This window comes from Pinus tabuliformis, chromosome 5_1 (genome assembly GCF_031772625.1).
Source record: "Pinus tabuliformis cultivar Carrire ecotype Pingquan chromosome 5_1, CPIR1, whole genome shotgun sequence".
Taxonomy (NCBI): domain Eukaryota; kingdom Viridiplantae; phylum Streptophyta; class Pinopsida; order Pinales; family Pinaceae; genus Pinus; species Pinus tabuliformis.
In genome coordinates this window covers 896,283,908-896,306,642 of record NC_142305.1, presented here as the reverse complement: position 1 = coordinate 896,306,642, position 22,735 = coordinate 896,283,908, and positions in this window count along the sequence as shown.

The window sequence follows — 22,735 nt, the reverse complement described above, 5'->3', positions numbered from 1 at the left end:
TAAGTTTCTTGCAGAGTTACAAGCTTTCCTTCAATAGAGGCCATAACTGCATAAGCCTCATCCAGCCAGGGCTTCAGTTGTTCCTTCAGCACTCCTTCCTTGTGATGTGCTGCATCCACCTATTCTTTCAGCTGCTTAGCCTACTGCAGCTTTGCTAGTCTCTATGTGAGCGCGACGATTCGTGTTGTGCCTTTGACCTCATCATAGCACTACTGCAACTCGCACGTTTCTGTCTCTAGTCGTTGTACATTAGGGTCCTCCTGCAAGCTCGTTAGGACCTTGAACGACTGTTCAAAGAGTTGTGTGCAGTCTGTTACTGCACTGTCAACTGCCGCTATTGCCTTTGTGACAACGGTTGCACGCTGATCCTTTAGCTCTGGCGGGGTTGAAGGCTGGGCCTTCAATTGCAATCAATAATATGAAGGTTTAGCTCCAACTAAACCCTCGCCATTTTTGTACGAGCTTCGCGCACCCTTGTAGCTAGCTTGCGGATGCGCACCTTGAATGGTTCTTTCTCAAGAATGGCCAACTTTGGGACCATTCGGCATGCCTCCTCCACTACCTAAAGTATACTCTTGTTTTGGTTGGTCGCCTCGGTCATGGTGGCGATGGCAGAGTCTCGTTACAGTGCCATTTGCTTGTTGTTAATGCATTGCTCACTGATCACCTGTAGGGCGCGGTGCTCACGGGCTCTCAACTTTGCAATCACTCCACCCTATAATAGGTGGAGTGACTCGCCAGGGAGTGCTGATAGATTCAACCCTACTCCCTTGAGGGCGCTGATAGTGGGCCCGTTAGCTTCATTCTCCATGGTAAGTGCTCCATCAGGAAGCATTATCATGCTGAAGGCCTTTGCGCATAGCATCGCGACAGCTTTTGAAGTGCCGATAGCAAGGCTGGTGGACACCATGCTAGCCTGTGATGCACGGGTCTGCAGCTCCTGTAGACCTGTCTGGATAGCCCCCAATACTAGTTGTTGCTGCTACTCAAACTGTTGTAGGGCCTCCGCAGTGACATCTCGCACCGTGTCTCCAATGTCGTGCAAGTCGCCCTCTGTGAGGGTGATTGGGTCCAATGACGTCTTAGTGGCCTTGGACTTCTTCCTCAACCCTCCTTTCTCTTGTTCCCTTGGATGCTTGATGCGGGCAGATGTCGCCTGTGGGTCCGCGCCGTGCTGCTCTATCTACTTGTCCGTCTCTTCTTCTGTCTCGGGTGAAGGCGACCTCGTACCTTTGTCAGAGCCCCACTCTGTTCCACCTATTTGCTTCTTTGTCTGCTGAGCAGCATCACACTCCGCCCGGGCCTTGTCAGCGACCTCCTTCTTTCTATTTTCGGCCAGCTACATCATCTTGAGCTTGGCCTCCTCCTTCTTGCGCTATGCGGTGGACTTGCTCCTTCCCACCGCCAAGTCTGCTGTTGTGTGCCATTCTGTTGGACAACAATCAAGTACTGCATCAATGGTGTCATCCGTTACCAGGTAAGGCAAGTCATACCATCTCTGCGCAGGGTCCTTCCACGCCCTGATGGTCACATGGTGAAAATCTGCCTTAAACTCCACGTAACCCCGTAGGTTGGAAAACACCATAGGTGACAACCGCAGTTTGCGATTGATGGCCATGTAGATGTTCATCTCCATCAAGATCCAGAAGATTGTGTTGTCCTTGATGCATTGTGCATCCTTGGTTGCCCACAACGAAGTGTACTTCGCTGCTTCTAGTAGGTCTGGCATGACCAAAGGGAATTGACTGTCCTCTGGCAGCTCCCATGCTACTAGCACAATAGACAACAAGAGCCACGCGTAGTGGAACGTCTTGCTGAGCTCCTGGGCCTTGCGACAGTTTGCCCGTGGAGATAGTCTACCCAATTGAACTGGACTCCTTCAGAGCACTAGGCTGCTAGCGCGATGACACCTCATCAGCGCGACACTTCCTCATCACCTTCCCAGCCAAAATATGTGTAGCCACCTTTATAGTAGGGTCACTGATGATTGATATGGCATATCCACGCGGCTTCTTCACCAACTTAAACTTCTCCTTCATGGCCTCCGCAAGGGCCTGCTCACCACCTTTTCCGCCAAATATCATGGCCATATTTTCTCCTGTGTAGGGCAACCGCGTGATCCTGTGGACGAATCTATCGGTGATGGGTATTAGCTCCTCCAACCACAAACACCCGTCATGCACCAAGCATAGTAGCTGCTTGATGACCACGACTGTAATCAGGGTGTAGTTGTAGTGTGGCACCCATAGCAGGTTGAGCAGACCTAACTTGTCTACTCCTCTAAGCCACCTCCGCGGCTCCAATGCGGTCATTATGGTGGTTGTATCGATAATGTGGTGCATCAGTTGCTCAGTCGCCAAGTGTGGGAACTTCTCATGGTCATCCAAGTCCTAGTCTTCGAGTTTTAACAGAGGAACCTGCCCCAAGCACGGTCCTTCAAAAACAATCTCATCCAGCAGCAGAGGGGTTTGCAAGGGGACCTTGCTCTCATCGATATCTTTCGGTACCTTGGTCTTGCCTTTGCGCGGAGGGACATACTTAGGCAACCGAGTGATAGGGTTAACACCCTGGACTTCAACTTCCTCCACGTCTATTCCCACATCCTCATCATCCATCGGGATGTCTTCGATTTCTTCCTCCTTCGGCTCTAGATTGATGGCTTTGCCCTTTTCCTATGTGGTGGGCTTGTCCTTCGGTGGGTTTCTTCTCGGTGATGCGCGCACTAGTATTGCAGGCTGCTTGCCCTTCTTATCCTTCGCGCTCTCCTTGGTTGGGGTGGGCTTTGGTCTTGGCGTCCTTGGTGATTTGGGGACTTCCGCTAATACTTCGGCAACCTCTGGAACAACTTCTTCTGCCTCCATAACATCTTCTGGCACCAACTCCTCTGCTGTCACTACTTCGGCATCTATAGCTTTTGCGGGTGCCGACATGATTTTATGCAATAACTCCTGTGTCACCTTCGACAATGTCTCAATTACGGAACTAGCTATTAGAGCTTCGAATTTCCCGCGGTTCATGTACACCTGAGAGATCAATAACTCAATTCTCAAAATGCCAAGTGTTTTTTGCTGGGAAACCACCTGTAATTTATAGGGCAATTTCAATTCAAATCCGATCGTTTCCCCCACATTCGGTTCATTAATGCCAAATTGGCGGCATATTTTCAAGGATCTGACCCATAAATTTCATCTTAAATGCGGGTCGCCTGCTCCATTTGGCCACATTTATACTATCAAATCATAAACAGTGACTTTAACGGTCACTTTCCGGCCAACCTACACGATTTCTCCCTGGGTAGCGCAACTCCCTTTGCACTACCACAAACCCTGTGACACTTCCTTGCTTCGCACAATCCTCCAATCGTGCAGCTCCCCAACCTAGGCAATGTAGTTTATAGTCCTGCGCCTCCTTTCAGCTACTTGGAGCACTAAGATTGTGCTACCTTCATATAGTCACATGGCCGGACCACCGGTGTATGGCTTCAATTGACTGCCATTCACCTTTCCTGGGAAGGGATCTCCATTCAATTTGACTCACTGAACCGCTCCTCTGTTGGTAATATCCTTAATGACATAGGGCCCTAACCAGTGCATTTTGAATTTCCTTGGAAATTTATCAAACTTGCTGTCATATAAAAAAACCAAGTCATTTACCTTAAAGGTGCATAGCTTAATGTGCCAATCATGCCATGATTTTTCGCACTGCTTTTGGACCTATTGGTGAAATCCAACTAGAAATCTTTCTTCCTCAGGCTTAGCCATATGCGCCAGCCTCTCTTACAGGTCTCTACGATCTGTCAGACCTGTGAGTTCCTCTATGCATAGACTAGGCACAATGTATTCCATGGGCATCACCGCTTCAACACCATATACAAGCCTAAAGGGTGTTTGCCCAATCAACTTCTTGCATGTCGTTCGATAGGCCCATAGTACTGCAGGTATGCGCAGGTCCTAATCACTTCGTTGAGCGTTGCAAACCTTGGTTAGTGCATTTTCCAACACTTTATTGAATGATTGCACCATCCCTTTAACATGTGGGTGATAAGGTGTGCTATTCTGGTGATATATCTGAAATTCCTCCATCAGTGCACTGATCGTCTCATTCAGAAATTGCATATCGCGATCAATCATCAAAATCTTTGGACACCCAAATCGTGTCAGTACATACTCAAAGAGGAACTTTGCAGTAGTCGCGCTTGTGCGATCCATCACAGGCTGTGCCTCCACCCATCGAGTCAAATACTTCATCATGGTGATAATGTACTGTGCTCCCATCTTCTTTCCTTGGGGCTGAATGGGTCCCACAAAATCTATCACCCATTTCTCAAAGGGTTGCAACGTCATATGTGGATTTATAGGAAGCTCATCCCTTCGTGATGGCCTTCCATTCCCTTGACACACATCACACGCTTTGCAGTAAGCTTTTGAATCCTGATGGAGGATTGGCCACCATAACCCTATGCGTAGAATCTTCTGTGCGGTCGCTCTCCCTGCATAATGTCCTCTCACGGCACCCCCATGAGCATCCATGAGGATACTGCTCCTTTCAAACTCTGGTACATATCATCGCAATATTTCATCATACCCCATTTTGTACATATGCCCAGCAATGGCAGAAATGTCTGCTGCGCGCACCACTAACTCCTTGTTTTGTTGGACAGTGTATCCTTCAGGGGAAGTTCTTGTTGTTAGGAAGTGTATGATATATTCAAAAGGACCATTTGTGACACGCACTGCAAATAGCTGCGTGTTAGGCAATCCCTCCTCCAAATTTGTGGTTTCTTCCCCTGTTTCGATGCGCGACTGATGGTGTGGTCCTGCTTTCAGTCATCCAGGCTTCACAATAACTTCAAAATCATACTCCTGGAACAATAGAAACCACCTGCATATTCTCCCCCCCAACACAGACTTATTGACTAGGTATTTCAACACGGAATGATATGTATACATCTTAAAATCGCCACCCAGCAAATAGTGTCTAAACTTCTGGAGCGCGTATACCATGGCTAACCCTTCGCACTCAGTGGTGGAACAGTTCTTCTCCGCCTTGGATATCCTTCTACTTGTGAACGCTATAGGATGGTCCAAGTCTCCTCCGCCAGCCTGTGTCAGTACTGCTCCTAGCACTATACATGGCGTGTTGACATGTACATGAAACTCCCAATTCAGGAAGAGTAAAATCGGCGTGGTGAACATCTTTTCTTTCAATACATCCAAGCTTTTCTTATAGTCCTCGTTCTAGCAGAATGTGATATCCTTTTTCAACAACTTCTCCATAGGCACAGTGATTTGGGCATAGCCTTTGATAAACTTTTTGTAATATCCAGTATGTCCTATGGTAGCACGTAACTGTTTCACACTCCTCGGTGCTTCTAAGTTAAGTATCACCATGATCTTCGCGACATCTACCATCAGTCCTTGTCTACAAACCTCATGACCCAGCAGGATCCCAAAGGAACACAAAACAAGTATTTTATTTATTTATTTATTATTATTATTATTATTATTATTATTATTATTATTATTTATTATTTATTATTTATTTATTATTTATTTATTTTATATTTATTTATTTTATTTTATTTATTTATTTTTATTATTTATTTATTATTTTATATTTTTTTTTTAATTTTTTTTTTAATTTTTTAATTTAATTTAATTTTTTATTTTTATTTTTATTTATTATTATTATTTATTTATTTATTTATTTATTTTATTTTATTTTTTCAAATTGAGCGTGATCTGATATCTTTGACAGGTATCTAGCATTAGGCGCAAACTTGCCACATGGCATTTCACTAGCCAAAACACAGTCTAGTTATCAAAGTACACTTCTAGGAGCTTGTGAATAAATTCCTTGAATGCAGCAATGACTATGTGTGAAAAAATTGCAGGCACATTCTTCAATCTGAACGGCATTACAAAGTATTGAAAACATCCCCACTCAGTTGCGAAAGTTGTCTTGCTTCTATACTCCGGCATGATTTTGATATGATGGTACCCAGAGAACCCATCAGTGAAGGAATATGCTTCTTGGCCACCTACATTTTCCAACACTTCATTAGTGAAGGGAGTCGGGAAAGGATCATGTACTCAAGCGTCATTCAACTTTCTGAGAGCTACGCATATCCTTCTTTCATCCTTCTGCTTCTTTTCATGTACTGCCATTGGGCTTACGCAATCAGATTCTTCTACGAGCTCAATGATGCCTTCCGCAAGTATCTTTTCTAGCTCTAAGCATACCTTCACCTTATACTTCAGATTGAGACTGTAAGGCCTTTGGTTAATTGGTTTCGCGTCGGGATTCAACGTGATCTTCATAACACCCAGGTCTCCTATTATCCCTTTTATATACGTAAACTTAATGGGGAACAAATACAGGTATTCGCGGAGAAATTCAACGACCTTATCCACTGTTGCGTCATCCCAGTAATCTCCAATATTCATGAATTTGGGCTCTGCCTCCGTACCAATATTTACCTGTTTCATTTTCAGTGGTGCGGTTATATCGGGATTCTCAATCTGCAGTCCCTCAACCTCGCGGTGACCTTCTGTTTCAGGGATGTTAATATTTCGTGGATCCTCATCTTCTTCTTCAGCGGTCACGTTATAGCATTCCAATGTGTGAATCAGCTGATTAGTCCAATCGGGTTGAATCAGGTCCAAAGGATCCTGCGATATCCTAAAGATTGCTTCTTTCACTTCTTGTAGCACTTCGTCAATATAGTCAAACCCATCTTTAAAGCTGAATGTCATTATGAATCCTTCCCATAGAATATCCCATTCACCTGTGGAGCTTTGTTTCCAAGTACCAGTTCATCAGGATGACATCCAAGGTATGACAGAACAAGTGCACCCATTCAGGTTGGGGCTTCGCTCCATAAGCCTTGTCCCATTTGGCCAAATGTGTGCGTGGATCATCCTTCCCATCATACTTGTCCGTTATTCGTACCTTCAGATTCTAAATGTGTGTTCTCATCATCCTCCTACACTCACGCCAATCATCAAAGCTACCCTTGTGCGTACCCCACCACCTTGTGGGCGTAGTGCGCAGTGCCTAGTCCAAAGCCTGGAAGCGTTGATTTTCTGGTACCTCCCTCTCAAATGCATCCAAAAAGATATCTACATCATTCAGGCCATCATAAGTGGGCATATTTCTTACCTCTGATGACACACAGTGCAACAACTGGGTCATCATGTTACAGCTTAGCGTGGTTACTTCATGTAACCGATTCTGCCAGCGCTCTAATTCTTCATCAGAGTCCGAGGTGCAAGAACTCTCGCGATCCCATGTAATTCATCCATCCGCTATTGGATTCACCCAATATTTGTCTCATGTTGTTATCTTATATATACAGTCCAAATCATCATCGCTCTCATAATCGCGGACTGGTTCAGTATAGCGCGATCCCTTAGCAGGATCTAGGGGTACTATTACGCGGAGCGATTTCTTCTCAAATATCATCTTTCACTTCTTTAGGTTGATTACCCCATTCATATTAGTAGCCCAATCAATGCCAAGGAGTACAGGGTAGGGGTTGTTGTCATCCACAATTTCTATTACTTCAAAGTCAACCAACGTGCTTGCGCCTTCAATATCTACAGTCACCCCTTGCAGCCGCCCCATGGGGATGATCTTCTGCTGATTTTCCATCCTTAACTAAATTGGAGACCACTACAGTGTGGGTCTTCCCATCTGTTCCCAATTCTACTTTGGTAGGACGTTTGCGTCTGACCCCAGATCCAAAATAACCTAATCCATTTCATACTTTCTTATCTGTGCAGTCAGTCTCATCTCTCGTCCTGTCCTTGTTTTATGCTTACCAATCTTTCGTACCATGTGCGGTTCACTTGGAGTGTTTCCAGCGCATCTATTTATAAACTCCTGTAATCCCTTCATAGCCTTGCTGTCACGCAACAACTTCATGCAGGTCTCTAGAAAGGTTGTGAGCATGGAAGGGTCCATTTCTTGATCAGGCTTATCCTTGCTCCCTGAGGTGGAGGCCTCAACGAAGCTCTTCTTTGCTTCCATGAACGTTTTGCGTGCGCACTCCAAATCAAATTTAGCTTCCTTCGTCGGAGCTTTGCGAACCCATGCGTTGTCTTCGGAATGTTTTCCCTTATCATCCCTTGTTGCAATTCCACTTCAGAGCACTTTATTCACATTTGGATCCTCTTCACGAGGCTCAGACCTCATCATCTACAGGTTCTGAGTCGGTTGAGGTGGTAGTTCCCCTTTGTCATGTATCCTCGCTATTAGCAGAGGACAGTCCTCTGTTTCATGATCAAATAGGGTGCAATGTTTGCATGATAGACAGGCTGGGTTAGTGAAATCGCAGGCATAGTGTCCTGGTCCTCTGCAATTGTCACATATTAGCTGTCCCCAACCTCTACCAGGTCCTCCTCTGCCTCAGCCTCATCTGCGCCCCTAAAATCCTGTTCTCGCCATCCCTGTGCTTTGGTCAGGGGGCCTCATTTCTGCCTAAACCCTATAGGCGGGTGTTTTGTCCATCATCAATTCATAACTTCTATAGGTTCATTCATCATGCCCTACTGACCTACAAAAGTTGTAGAACAATTGTTGTGGTGTTTGTACAAAATTTTGCGGCAAATGACAGTTATCTGTCATATGTTTTCCCAATACCTGACATATGGTGAACCACAACGTAGGCCCCATGCTCGGTCTTGCTTGAGCTTCTGGCCTCAAAGGCATTGGTCCTCCTCCTAGAATATAATTTTCAAAGACTAGGCAATGGTCTTTAGCATGCCCCTGACCCTTGCATTTTAGGCACCATACCTCTTCGCACACCTCTGGTTGAACTGTCCTATCCTGCTTCAAGATTTGCATTTCAATGCAAAGATTTTGCAACTGTGCATGGATCTGTTGAACCCCCAGATTCGGATCCTACATTGGTGTTTCATGCAGTATCATTGCAATCTCCAAGACCTCTACCTGAGTTTTTATCTTCTGTTGTGACAACGCAACCCTTAGGTGTGGCAGGAGCGAAGCCACGAACCATTCGCGGTGCTATCCATCTGTTAAGTTCATATTAGCTTCACATATTTTACACTTCAATCTCTGATCTAATTCCCAAGGTGTCTCGCCTAGTTTCATCGTGATTTCCTTAAACCCCACAATTGATTGTGCCTCAAATTTAGGCCTACTGAATTGTTTATTCAGCGCAGTCTGGATGTCTGCCACCCCAGCATTTGGGTTATCATTAGAGTACTTGATGTACCAGGTTAATGCACGATCCTGCAAAGCACTAACCAGTGTTTCCTTCTTCATGTGATCATCTATAATGCCCTGAGCTTCCCACACAACTTTCACAACAAACCAAAACTGATCCAGGTCCTCATTTCCCAAGCCTTTGAACAAAGGCATCTTCACTGAATTTTCCATGCTAAACTGTGGTGGAGGTGGTGGTGGTATGGCTGAAGTTGCAGGTGATGGTGGTGATGTTGGAGGTGGTGTGGGTGGAGGTGGCAGTCGTGGGAATCCTTGTATTATTAACTAAACAACACTTCGCGGAGAAGCATGCACTACTCCCTCTTTGCCACCTAATGGAGATGAAATCAATGGACTATATTTAGGACCCTTTCTTCTTTCGTTCCTGTAAGTCTTTCCACTTCGAGTAGCTCTGAACATCAAGGTAGATGCAAAACCCATTTTTCGCACAATAACATCTTAATCCATGTCTTCAAAGACTTCAAGTACTTACCTCGTGGCCCTTTGAAAAAACGCCGCTCCACCTCGCTGTAGCTGACTGAGGTATCAACCGTGAATTCAGTCACAAATCCTCCTATGATGTGATCGAGCCAATGATCGATAGCGCGGGCGATCTTATCCTCAGAGGCTTCCAATCTCTGTACTAACTCTGGGGTCCAAACAATAGGACCGTTAAGTCTCCACCTTCCTTGGCTATCCGCTAGCTTCGTGATCCACTCGTATAGCTCAACCGAAAAGGAACATAAAAAGATCTCATGGATATTTGTATATAGGTACCTATCAAACCACTGTTCCTTTGTCAGTTGTAGGTTTCTGTTCTCCCGCGCCGCGAATTCGTGGATCTTCCTATCCAACCAGTCTTTGATCTCTCTCTCTCTCTCTCTTAGTTGGATTCCAGTGTTACGACATCACACATCTCTTATGTAGATTCCGGTCCCGGCAACGGAACCATTTGTTGGTTGCGTGGGGCCTGACCCAGGTTCAACGTTAGTTAGCCAAACAAATCCCTACACCACTAGCCCTTTCGGCATTAGCCCGCGGAGCGCGGACCGAAGTCTCACCTGAAGCAGTATGGGCAGATGCTGGAACCAAGTTTCCGCACCCTGAGATGGTCATGATGTTGGTTTATTCCTCCTATTTGTGCTTCTATGTAGGTCATTAAGTTCTAGGGCTCCATCTGTCTAACCCCTTATTTCTCCCTTCGGTACCTCTGCGAAGGAGTACGATTGACCTTCGCGCAGCCCTAACCTGCAGTTCAGGTACTTTCGTGCTGCTAGAGCAACGTATCGTGCAGATTCCCAAATTACCTTAAGTGTCTTATTTATCTTACTAAACAATCACAGTTAGCATCGCGTAAACATATATTCTTACTTGTGTTCAATTAACCAACGCAATTACATACATTCGCACATCACATAAGCATTGTAAATTAAATTCATACGCAATAAGACAAGATGCATTAACAGGAAACAAAGACACATAATTTGTAGAATGCATCTCTTTATTGATATCTTCAGATGATTACAAACTCTATCCGCGGGTCCACACACTCAACTGCAGACTTCTACCCTAGGCTTCTGTGCACTTAGTTGCAGAGCCTCTACCTACGCTACGACCTGAAACTTAGACTTCTAAAGACTTCCTCTTTATTGCTCAAGACTTCTTACTTCTCTACCAAAACTTATTACTACTTAGAGCTTACTTACTTAGCTCTTTTTATACAATCCCATGGTCCACGGACCATGGCTAGATCTTTACTTCTGACTTTACACTTTAAAAAATAAGGGCGGACAACCCTTTATGAATCATGACACCTTTGTGCTCCCTGACCACAAAATGCTGAGACTTTACAATTTTATTACAAAATTTGACCCAAAACATGGGCTTTTAACCCCAAAACTGTCCTTGGAGGATCCCATTCCCAACATTGGGGTAGAGGGATCGTCTTTGTCCGCAGAGAGGATTTACATACTCCACAAATTAGAGACTCTGTTGGGGATCCATCGCTCTCTTTGGGTTGTTTTCATTTCATGATTCGTGTTGAATTTTTTCGTATTACTCTTTCTTTTTGGTTTTCTATGCTTTACACTGTCTGTTGCCTAGATTCTTGAATTTAGAGTGACAGGTTTGGTTTTGATTTTTGAAATTTTTTATTTTTTTCTTTGAAATCCTCGATCAACGCTATTTATTTTCTGATAGTCACGCCAACCAACACGATTTACCCTTGAACAACTGTGTCGTACCCCTTTGTGGCATTTGTTGTCAGTTAGGCAGTCGCGCCGGTTCCTGTAGGTTAAAATAAGGGTTTCTCTTGAATCATTGCCAGTGTCTCTTGTCTTCATAAGTTTTGTTTCTTTGCTTGTTTGCCTATATTCTCCCTGGCTAGAAAGCTTCGTTAGCTTGATTTGTTTGCTTGATTGGTTTGAGTTTGCCTTACTTTATTTTTTGAGTTTTTGGATGGTTTGTGTCCCTAGGGCATCTAGGTCATTGTCCATTCAACCTTTGTTTTCTCATCAATTCAAGTTGTTGGTTAGCTGCCCCATGCATTTCTTGTTTTAGTCCTTATATTGCTTTGTTTTCAATTGAAAAAGTAAAAGTTTCGTTTGCTCTTATTTTGATTGAATGTCTCCTTTTCGAGCATAGATTACATTGCTTGTTTTGTTTCGATTGAGTCTTTTCCTACTTGGTTTGAAAGGAGATGTTCTTATCTTGCTTGGTATATGATTGATGTTGGTTGTTTGAGAATTTTTCATTGAAATGTTTATGTGAAAGATTCATTTTATCATTCCATTGAAAAAATACATCATTCTAGTTTTCTAAATTGATATGTTGCATTAAGTAGGATCATTGAAAGCTAGAATTGCATCATTATGAGCATGTGAAATGAAATGAACTTCTTCTACTGTTGAAAGGACTAGTTGAAGTGCATTTGATAGGAAATATAGGAAGTGGAAATAATTTTCATTATTTTGTTTTGAAAAGCGAGTAGTGAAGAGTCATCTTTCTTTCAGTTACTTGTTTGTTGCATTGATTGTCTTCTCTACTCTCAATTAGTGTAAACATTCATCGAATTGAAAGAGTTTTGTCTCACATAGCTGCATATAGGAGTTTTTCAAGTGAAATCGATAGGGCCTGAAAAATAAGACTTAATTTCAAAATAAACCCTTAAAATTTATTCAATTAACCTAAGGCACATTTGAAACTAAACGCTCACATTTAGAGGTCTAGGCTAGAGACGTGTTCCAGTGTCTTTAAACCTAGTAGCTGTCGTTCGCTTCGGCACTAGACAATGCTAGTACGAGCTTGTACTCCCTATACCGTCACATATATAAGGGAGACCCCACTAGGTTTGCAATCCTTTATCCGTAGAAAGCTGAGTCTACTGCCTTGTAAACATGATACACTGAACACAACATTCGGGGAGATTGCCTGCCCGTACTTCTCGGTTCGCCGGGAGGTATTCTGCAGTTCACGGTTACCTGGTAATCCTTTTGCCTAGATTATCTTGAGCAGTCATTTTGGTCTTTTTGACTCTTTAAATTTAAAATATCATCGAGCACTTGTCCTTTCGAGCTCATTCAAACCGAAAGAGACTAGAGTCATCTTTGCCTTTTTCTCGACTCTTAAAACATGAAAAAACATCAGTCTGTTTCAACGTCTTAATTTTTTTCCCCCAATCACATCACATTCCTGATAGTCTTATTCTGGACCACATCATGAGTATACCTTTAATATATTTTAAAGAAGCCCTGAAATTAATCTCTATTCTCTTGTTGTTTGAGACAAAGTCATCGTGGCAGAACCATCAAGTTCGCCTAGTTCCTCTTCCACTCCTCCATCTGAAAGATCTTCTGAGGAGCCTCTCCTTGAACTCTCACAATCACTCGAGGATCAAGGTGTTGAACTTGGAATTGTTCTGAGTATTCAACCTTTGTCATCTCGTCCTCCTCCATCAGATACTGGGTCACCTTACGAATCTGGCCTGGAATCTCCGGATAATCCTATCCAGACTCCCAAGAGTCCTCCAACTTCTGATGCTATTGTGATAGCACTGTAGCGTCTGTATAGTATGTAGGATAGACCTGGTATTCCTTTGGAATTATATCCTCGAACATCTTCAGTTGTCCGTCATATTTTATTTCCACCCATGGAATTAGAAGGCGAGATCCTAGTCTCCTCTTCAGTTCACTCGTAGGTTTCTACTACACACACTCCTCACGTAGTTGATGAGCGGGGATATTTGTTCCCTCCAGAATGTTTCCTTTATCCAAGAAGCATTCCGACTAGCATCTACCCTAAGTATAGCAAGCCTTTATTACTGCATGGTTATACCTCTCTAGCTCAGTTGGTTCCGGGCACTCCTAGTGCCTCGTCATTATATCACAACCCCATCTAGTATTTCGTCGCTATGCTTACCTCAAGTCAATTCGTCCAGAACCCAACCTCTCGACCAATTGTAAAAACTATAGTCACTTTAGTTTCGGTGCACCCCAACATTCCAACTCCACTTGTTTCATCATTTCAATCGACTCTTTCGGTTCAACCGATAGTCTCAAATCAAGTCTTGGTAAGTTATTCTACCCCTCCAGTAAGTGGACAGACTGTACCACCGCCCGGGGGCAAGACCTGAATATCTCCATGATGTATGGCGCAACCAATGTGAGTGGCTCACAAACTCACATGGTTGAAATGAACGAGCAACCAAACCTTGTTGGTTCATTTGGGTCAAGTAACGTCCAGTACTAGCAGCCATATGTGGCTCAGGTTCCATTCCAACCTCCTTATGTTCCATTTGGTTCACAAGTGATGGTAAATTTTCCTTACGTTCCTCAAGATAGACCCTATGTTCATCCTGGTCCATCCACTGTGCCTTGTGGATATGGCTAGATCCAATTCAGGAACTTTCAGGCTGTCAACCGAGGAACTGTCCAGGTACCCTTGCAATAGCAAGGGAAATGCTTGCAGTAGCAGGGGCAACCTTTGCAGCAGTAAGGGCCATCCTTGCAGCAGTAAGGGCAAGTAGTGCATAAGCAAGGACATTTGAAACAACTACAGGGGCAACCCTTGCAATAGTCACAACAAAATTTGCAGCCACAGACGCAGTTTGTTCACAAGTCTTCCTAACCTATGTCCTCTCAAGGTCAACCTCTACAGTTGCAAGGATGACCTTTGTAGTAGCAAAACCAGCCTTTGCAGCAACAAGGTCAACCCAGGCAACATCAACCCTTGTATTCATATCGGCAAGGTAAACCTTTGCAAGGTCAAGGTCAAGTCTTATAGCAGTATGCTCAAAATCCTTATGTCCAAGGGCAACAGGTTCAAAATCCTTATGTCTAGGGCAACCAGGTGCAAAATACGTATGTCCAAGGTCAATAGGATCAACATACTTTTAAGCCGTATGTTGCTTATCAGTAGCCTATGGCATTACAATATCAAACCTACCCCGGACTAAATCCTCCTTATGGGAAAGGTAACCTCTAGTTGGGGTAGAATCAAATTCCATATGGATAGAATCCACCACTATGGGGGAAAAATCCTTACCAACAAGGATTGACTCTGCATATGGGTCTCCTCAAAGGCCCTACATGCCTTTTAATACGCAATTTCCATTCTTGGCCACATTGGAGTTTCCAGATGTTTCTAGACTTACGAATGATCCCATTCTTCATTCGCCATACTGGCCTCTGATTCCTTCCAAGATTCCGAGATATTGTTCGAAGTTTGAAGGAAAATCGAAGGAGGATCCACAAGACCACATGGTGACATATCACCTCTGGTGAATCTCCAATTCGTACGTTGATGATTTCCTTCGTCTCCGACTTTTTTAACGAACTCTCACAGGTGCTGCAACAAAGTGGTACATCGAATTGCCTCAAAGTACCTACAATGACTTCAACACTCTCTCCATGGCTTTTCTCACTCATTTCCACCTTCTGGTTTGCTATGAAACTGGCACCCATTTGCTTATGTCACTTAAGCAAGACACTGCGACCCATATCTCCGATCACATCCATGAATGGAGGCGTCGGAATTACCTGATCAAGTTTGAAATTGCTGATCAATTGTTGACAGAATAGTTCACCAAATCATTCGTCAGCAAAATTTTTGAGGACATAGCTATGGGTGGGTGTGTTACTGAGGAGTAAGCCATCACTCATGCCCAGTATTTAGACCTCTTCTACTTGCAATCTGGCATGTTATATGATATGTTACCCAATGCTCGAAGAAAATCACCATATCTAACAACATCGAAGTCTCTGGCTACCCCAACTATTGATGGAGTGATTGGTTTCGTGTTTCAAACCCTCGCAAAATCTTCTTCCAAGCAAAAATCAGTCTCGAACACTGTTTCCAATGACCCCTCTCAAAATTCACTTGGTCCTGGTAAAACCTCTAAGGTTCACGTTGTCCAGTCTACCATAGCGGAAAAATCCTCTAAGGGAAAAAAGAAGGGCAAAGGCAAGGCCAAAGCCAATGCCGTGAAATAGGGCCCTCCTAAGTTGCCTGCTGGTGATGCTTCTCAAAGAAAACCCAAGTATCCATGCCTCATCTGAAATGAGGATCACTATGTTGGCATTATGATTCAGGTTTGGCGCTATGGCACAGGTGTTGTACTTGATGGCAACTCACTCAAGTGGAAAATCTCTGTTCAGGCTCTCAAAATGATAGAAAATAAGGGGTTCGCAGGTACACCGTTCAAAAGGTGCGAGCCCGTAGGCACGCCATTCACAAAGTGCGGTCATGTCCGCAGGTTATCCGAACAGAAGGTGCGGACCCCCAGTACACGCACTTTCATGCAGAGAAAAGCGCACGCATGTGGGAAATCCTATGGTGGTCCATGGTATTTAGTCCGACGTATATGATCATATGGTTTTGGTCTATGGTATAGCATCTAAATTATTGAACCCTGGTTTTAGGTCCCTTGTATTGGTTTTCTATGGTTTTGATCCATGGTTTGAGTAAGGGCTTGCCTATAAAAAGGAAAGGAGATCATTTGGCTAGTCACTTGTGAAATTTGAATATCTTAAGATCTGAAATGTTGGGTGATCGGTTTGAAAAGCTAGATCTAAATCACGGTAAAATCTATAAATTGTAAGGCGGATCTATTGATAGGTCGTGATCTCTCTGGCGCATGATTAGATCTGTGGATCTGACTGTATGTGGCACATTGGAGGACTGTTAATTTGGCTCTATTTGGAGTTCCACAGGCGATCCACAGCGCAGGTGCGGGGGTACGCAGTGCAGTAGAAGGCTCAGGTGCGGGGGTACGCAACACAACAGAAGGCGCAGGTGCGGGGTCCGTAGCGTAGCAAAAGGTGTAGGTGCAGAGGTACGCAGAGCAGCAGAAGGCGTAGGTGCAGGGTCCACAACGCAACAGAAGGTGCAGGAGCAGAGGTACGCAGCACAGCAGAAGGCGCAGGTGCGGGGGTCCGCAGCGCAGCAGAAGGCGCAGGTGCGGACCTGCGCAGTCCAGACACAGAAGAACTGCGGATATTCGCAGGTTTCTATTGGTGAAGTTGCGGACTTTTCTTAAAATATTTGTTGGCTACCTTTTATCTATTGCTGCAGAGTTCTGGGTTTAGATTATTGGTATTGCTTTTCTGGTTACTGCATTCTGAGAAGTTATTGGTTGATTCATTGGGTGATTGTAAAAGGAGATTGGTTGATTCACATGTACTTGATGATTATTTGATGTTCATGGATCCAGTTTGAAAATTTATGAAAAGTGGTCCTTGGAAGAAAAGAAGTAGGTCAGCACCTACGTACTAGTAGTTCAGCTAGTACAAGAGCTAAGGGGGTTGTAGCTCCCTTCCAAGAGAGACTGGTAAACGAGAGAGGGTCGTAGCTCTCAGCAGGTTGCAGCCTGCATACTGGTAAAGGATTGCACCAGTACAAAATCATTGTAAAAGAAGTTTCTAATTGAAAGAAGATAGAGACATATTGCAGCAGGTGGTTTTCACCCACATTGGGTTTCCACCTTATATCTGGTGTTCTTTGGTGTGACTATCTGTTTTCCTTGTTCTTGCTCATTATTATATGGTACTGACATACAAATTAATGATCAATATCTGAAGAATAAATTAAAGTATAAATCTGGAAGATATATTGAAAAGAATTTGATAATACTGATTCACCCCCCTCTCTCAGTATTATTTCCAACAATTGGTATCAGAGCAGGTCCTTCTGAAGAAGCTTGATCGCTTGAAGGAAGATCCATCATCATGAGCAACTACGAGAGAGAAGCATCTATCAGGCCACCATTTTTTGACGGGACAAACTTCGTATATTGGAAGGTAAGAGTTACTGCCTATCTTCAATCTCTTGGTATAGAAGTCTGGGACATCATAGATACAGGGTACACTTTTCCATCAACAACTTCTACAGATCCGACTGAGAAGAAGAAATATGAAACAAATTCAAAGGCTGTCAATACTCTATTAGCATGTCTATCTCAATCATAATTCGTGAAGGTTATGCAGTATAAATCCGCAAAAGAAATATGGGACAAGATTGTTCTGAGCTATGAAGGAGATGAACAGGTAAAACGAGCAAAACCTCAAACCCTCAGAATTCAGTATGAAAATCTCAGAATGCACAATGATGAAAGTGTGGCTAACTATTTCCTTCGTGTAGATGAGATTGTTAATTGTATGAAAAATTTGGGTGAAGAAATAAACTAGGCTGTTGTGGTTGAAAAGGTTCTAAGATCTTTGTCCCCTAGGCTTGAATCTAAAGTTTCTGCAATAGAAGAGAAAGAGAATCTACGAAACCTTACCATGTCACAGCTGCACAGAATTCTGACTGCTTATGAAATGAGGAAAGGAGGACCATCAGACAGGAGAGAAGCTGCCTTCAAGGCTTCAGGCAAAGGAGATTACTATGAGTTAGGATACATGTCAGAAGAAGAAGAAGAATCAAATTTTGTCAAAAACCTTCAACAGGGTGCTGGACGATTCTGAGGTAAGTTACCATTCAAATTCTTTGCTTGTGGAAGAGTCGGTCACTATGCTGCCAAATGTCCTCATAAGGATAAGATTGACAAGGGGAAGGAACCTATTAGATGGAACAAGAAACATAATGCAAATAAGAAAAGCTATTATACTCATGAAGATAGTGATGGAATTTCAAATAGTGACAAAGATGAATGAGGTAATAATTATAAATTTTTAATGGCTTTTGAAGATGATGATTACATGGATGCTATAGATGAAGAAGGTCTTTATGAAGAGATTTCTAAACTCAAAATTTGTTTAGAAGAGAAAAATGTGATTATTGATTCTTTGCAATGTCAACTGGATAAAAGGGAAAAACATCATGAAAAATTGGAATGTGAAATTGTTGGTCTTAGAAAAGAGATTGAGAAAACAAAAGATCTTAATCTTAAATTTGTTAAAGGATTTGAATCTCTGGATGAGATTATCAATGTGCAGCATCGAAAAGAATAACACTTGGGAGTTGGTTCCTAGACCAAAAGATAAGAATGTTATAGGGACAAAATGGATCTTTAAAAACAAGTTGAATGAAAATGGGGAAGTAATAGAAACAAGGCCAGACTTGTTTGTAAAGGGTATGCTCAACAAGAAGGAATAGACTTTGAAGAAACTTTTGCTCCCGTTGCTAGACTTGAGGCCATCCGAATGTTCCTTGCTCTCTCAAGCTTTCAGAAGTTCAAAGTATTTCAAGTGGACGTGAAATCAACGTTTCTGAATGGAGACTTAGAAGAAGTGTACATTGAGCAACCAGATGGTTTCATTCTTGGGAATGATCCAAATCTTGTATGCAGACTAAAAAAAGGCTCTCTATGGTCTTAAACAGGCTCCAAGGGCTTGGTACTACCGTTTGGACAAATATCTTCATCAACAAGGTTTTTCAAAAGGATCAGCAGATAGCAATCTTTATATAAAAATTGAAAATGACAAATTGCTAATACTTGTTGTGTATGTAGATGATATTATCTTTGGCAGCAATGAAGAAGCTGAGTCAAAGCTTTGCCTTGGTGATGCAGAAAGAATTCGAAATTTATTTGCTTGGAGAACTGACATATTTTTTTGGATTGGAAATCCAACAAAATGAAGGCGGTATCTTTTTGTCTCAAACCAAGTACCTCAAGCAGATTTTGAAGAAGTATGGCATGGAAGATTCAAAACCAGTATGTACACCTATGGTTACAGGATGCAGCCCCAGTGCAAATGATGAATCTGCAGCAGTGCATCAACCAACCTATAGATCCATGATTGGAAGTCCGCTTTATTTGACAGGTACCCGACCAGATATCATGCATGCAGTGGGAATAGTTGGAAGAGTTCGGGCAAATCCAAAGGAAACTCATCTTTAGGCAGTTAAGAGAATCTTCAAGTACCTTCAAGAAACTCAAAACTATGGCTTATGGTATCCTAGAGATACAGATCTCACACTTCATGCTTATACAAATGCAGATTGGGCCGGAAGCGTGGATGACAGGAAAAGCACTAGTGAGGGTGCGTTCTTCATGGATTCCAGATTAGTATCTTGGTTCTGCAGGAAACAGAGTTCAATTGCTTTATCTACAGCTGAAGCAGAGTATGTGGCTGCTGCATCTTGTTGCACATAACTTCTTTGGATGATACAAACCTTGCAGGACTTTCAAATCACTTGTACTCCACCTATCTCCATTCTATGTGATAATACAAGTGCTATCAGCATTTCAAAGAACCCAGTCATGCATTCAAAGACCAAGCATATACCTATCAAATATCATTTTCTTCGGGAACAAGTGCTTGAACAAAAAGTCAAGTTGGAGTATGTTCCTTCTAAGGAACAAGTTGCTGATATACTCACCAAACCACTGCCCAGGGAGACCTTTGAATAATTCAGGAAAAAGCTGGGGGTAGTTGATGTATCATCTTGTTGTTGAATCTTATCTGTTTTAGAAATTGTTGGTTGTACGCGAGTTTCATATGGGGTATATGCGTACATTCACTGGTTTATGGATTGGTCAAAGACCATCTGGCACAGGTTCAGGGGGAGCATTTATTCTTCTAATAATACATTGTTGGCATTATTATAGAAGATCTTGGAGGAGAAAGTTCAGAAGGATGCTGATCTGAATATTGCTGCTAATGTTTTGTCTCTATGTCTTATATCTCTTTTGTCAAGGTTATTTATGGTGTATGGTGGATTATGGTTCTTCTTGAAGAAATTTTCTTTTACAGATTTGGCCTACAGTTAGGGGGAGCATGATCAGCATAGCAGAGTAGAGTCTTCAACATGTTCTTAGGGGGAGCATAACCCTTTGCCCTTGATGACAAAGGGGGAGAATGACTTTGAGGATCTTGGGGTTGCCATCAAGTCCAAAGGGGGAGATTGTTGGCATTATGATTTAGGTTTAGCGCTATGGCACAGGTGTTGTACTTGATGGCAACTCACTCAAGTGGCAAATCTTTGTTCAGGCTCTCAAAATGATAGAAAATAAGGGGTTCGCAGGTACATCGTTCAAAAGGTGCGGGCCCGCAGGCACGCCATTCACAAAGTGCGGTCATTTCCACAGGTTATCCGAACAGAAGGTGCGGACCCCCAGTACACGCACTTTCATGCAGAGAAAAGCGCACGTGGGAAATCCTATGGTGGTCCATGGTATTTAGTCCGACTTATATGATCATATGGTTTTGGTTTGTGGTATAGCATCTAAATTATTGAACCCCGGTTTTGGGTCCCTTGTATTGGTTTTCTATGGTTTTGATCCATGGTTTGAGTAAGGGCTTGCCTATAAAAAGGAAAGGAGATCATTTGGCTAGTCACTTGTGAAATTTGAATATCTTATGATCTGAAATGTTGGGTGATCGGTTTGAAAAGCTAGATCTAAATCAAGGTAAAATCTATAAATTGTAAGGCGGATCTATTGATAGGTCGTGATCTCTCTGGCACATGATTAGATCTATGGATCTGACTGTCTGTGGCACATTGGAGGAATGTTAATTTGGCTCTATTCGGAGGTCCGCAGGCGATCCAAAACGCAGGTGCGGGGGTACGCAGTGCAGTAGAAGGCTCAGGTGCGGGGGTACGCAACACAACAGAAGGCGCAGGTGCGGGGGTCCACAGCACAGCAGAAAGTGTAGGTGTGGAGGTACGCAGAGCAGCAGAATGTGCAGGTGCAGGGTCCGCAGCGCAGCAGAAGGTGCAGGAGCAGAGGTACGTAGCCCAACAAAAGGCGTAGGTGCGGACCTACGCAGTCTAGACACAGAAGAACTGCGGATATTCACAGGTTTCTATTGGTGAAGTTGTGGACTTTTTTTAAAATATTTGTTGGCTGCCTTTTATCTATTGCTGCAGAGTTCTGGGTTTAGATTACTGGTATTTCCTTTCTAGTTATTGCATTCTGAGAAGTTATTGGTTGATTCATTGGGTGATTGTGAAAGGAGATTGGTTGATTCACATGTACTTGATGATTATTTGATGTTCATGGATCCAGTTTGAAAATTTATGAAAAGTGGTCCTTGGAAGAAAAGAAGTAGGTCAGCACCTACGTACTAGTAGTTCAGCTAGTACAAGAGCTAAGGGGGTTGTAGCTCCCTTCAAGGAGAGATTGGTAAACGAGAGAGGGTCGTAGCTCTCAGCAGGTTGTAGCCTACTTACTGGTAAAGGACTGCACCAGTACAAAATCATTGTAAAAGAAGTTTCTAATTGAAAGAAGATAGAGACATATTGCAGCAGGTGGTTTTCACCCACATTGGGTTTCCAGCTTATATCTGGTGTTCTTTGGTGTGACTATCTTTTTTCCTTGTTCTTGCTCATTATTATATGGTACTGACATACAAATTAATGATCAATATTTGAAGAATAAATTAAAGTATAAATCTGGAAGATATATTGAAAAGAATTTGAGAATACTGATTCACCCCCCCCTTAGTATTATTTCCAACAATTGGTATCAGAGCAGGTCCTTCTGAAGAAGCTTGATCGCTTGAAGGAAGATCCATCATCATGAGAAACTACGAGAGAGAAGCATCTATCAGGCCACCAATTTTTGACGGGACAAACTTCGTATATTGGAAGGTAAGAGTTACTGCCTATCTTCAATCTCTTGGTACATAAGTCTGGGACATCATAGATACAGGGTACACTTTTCCATCAACAACTCCTACAGATCCGACTGAGAAGAAGAAATATGAAACAAATTCAAAGGCTGTCAATACTCTATTAGGATGTCTATCTCAATCAGAATTCGTGAAGGTTATGCAGTATAAATCCGCAAAAGAAATATGGGACAAGATTGTTCTGAGCTATGAAGGAGATGAACAGGTAAAACGAGCAAAACTTCAAACCCTCAGAATTCAGTATGAAAATCTCAGAATGCACAATGATGAAAGTGTGGCTAACTATTTCCTTCGTGTAGATGAGATTGTTAATTGTATGAAAAATTTGGGTGAAGAAATAAAAGAGGCTGTTGTGGTTGAAAAGGTTCTAAGATCTTTGTCCCCTAGGTTTGAATCTAAAGTTTCTGCAATAGAAGAGAAAGAGAATCTACGAA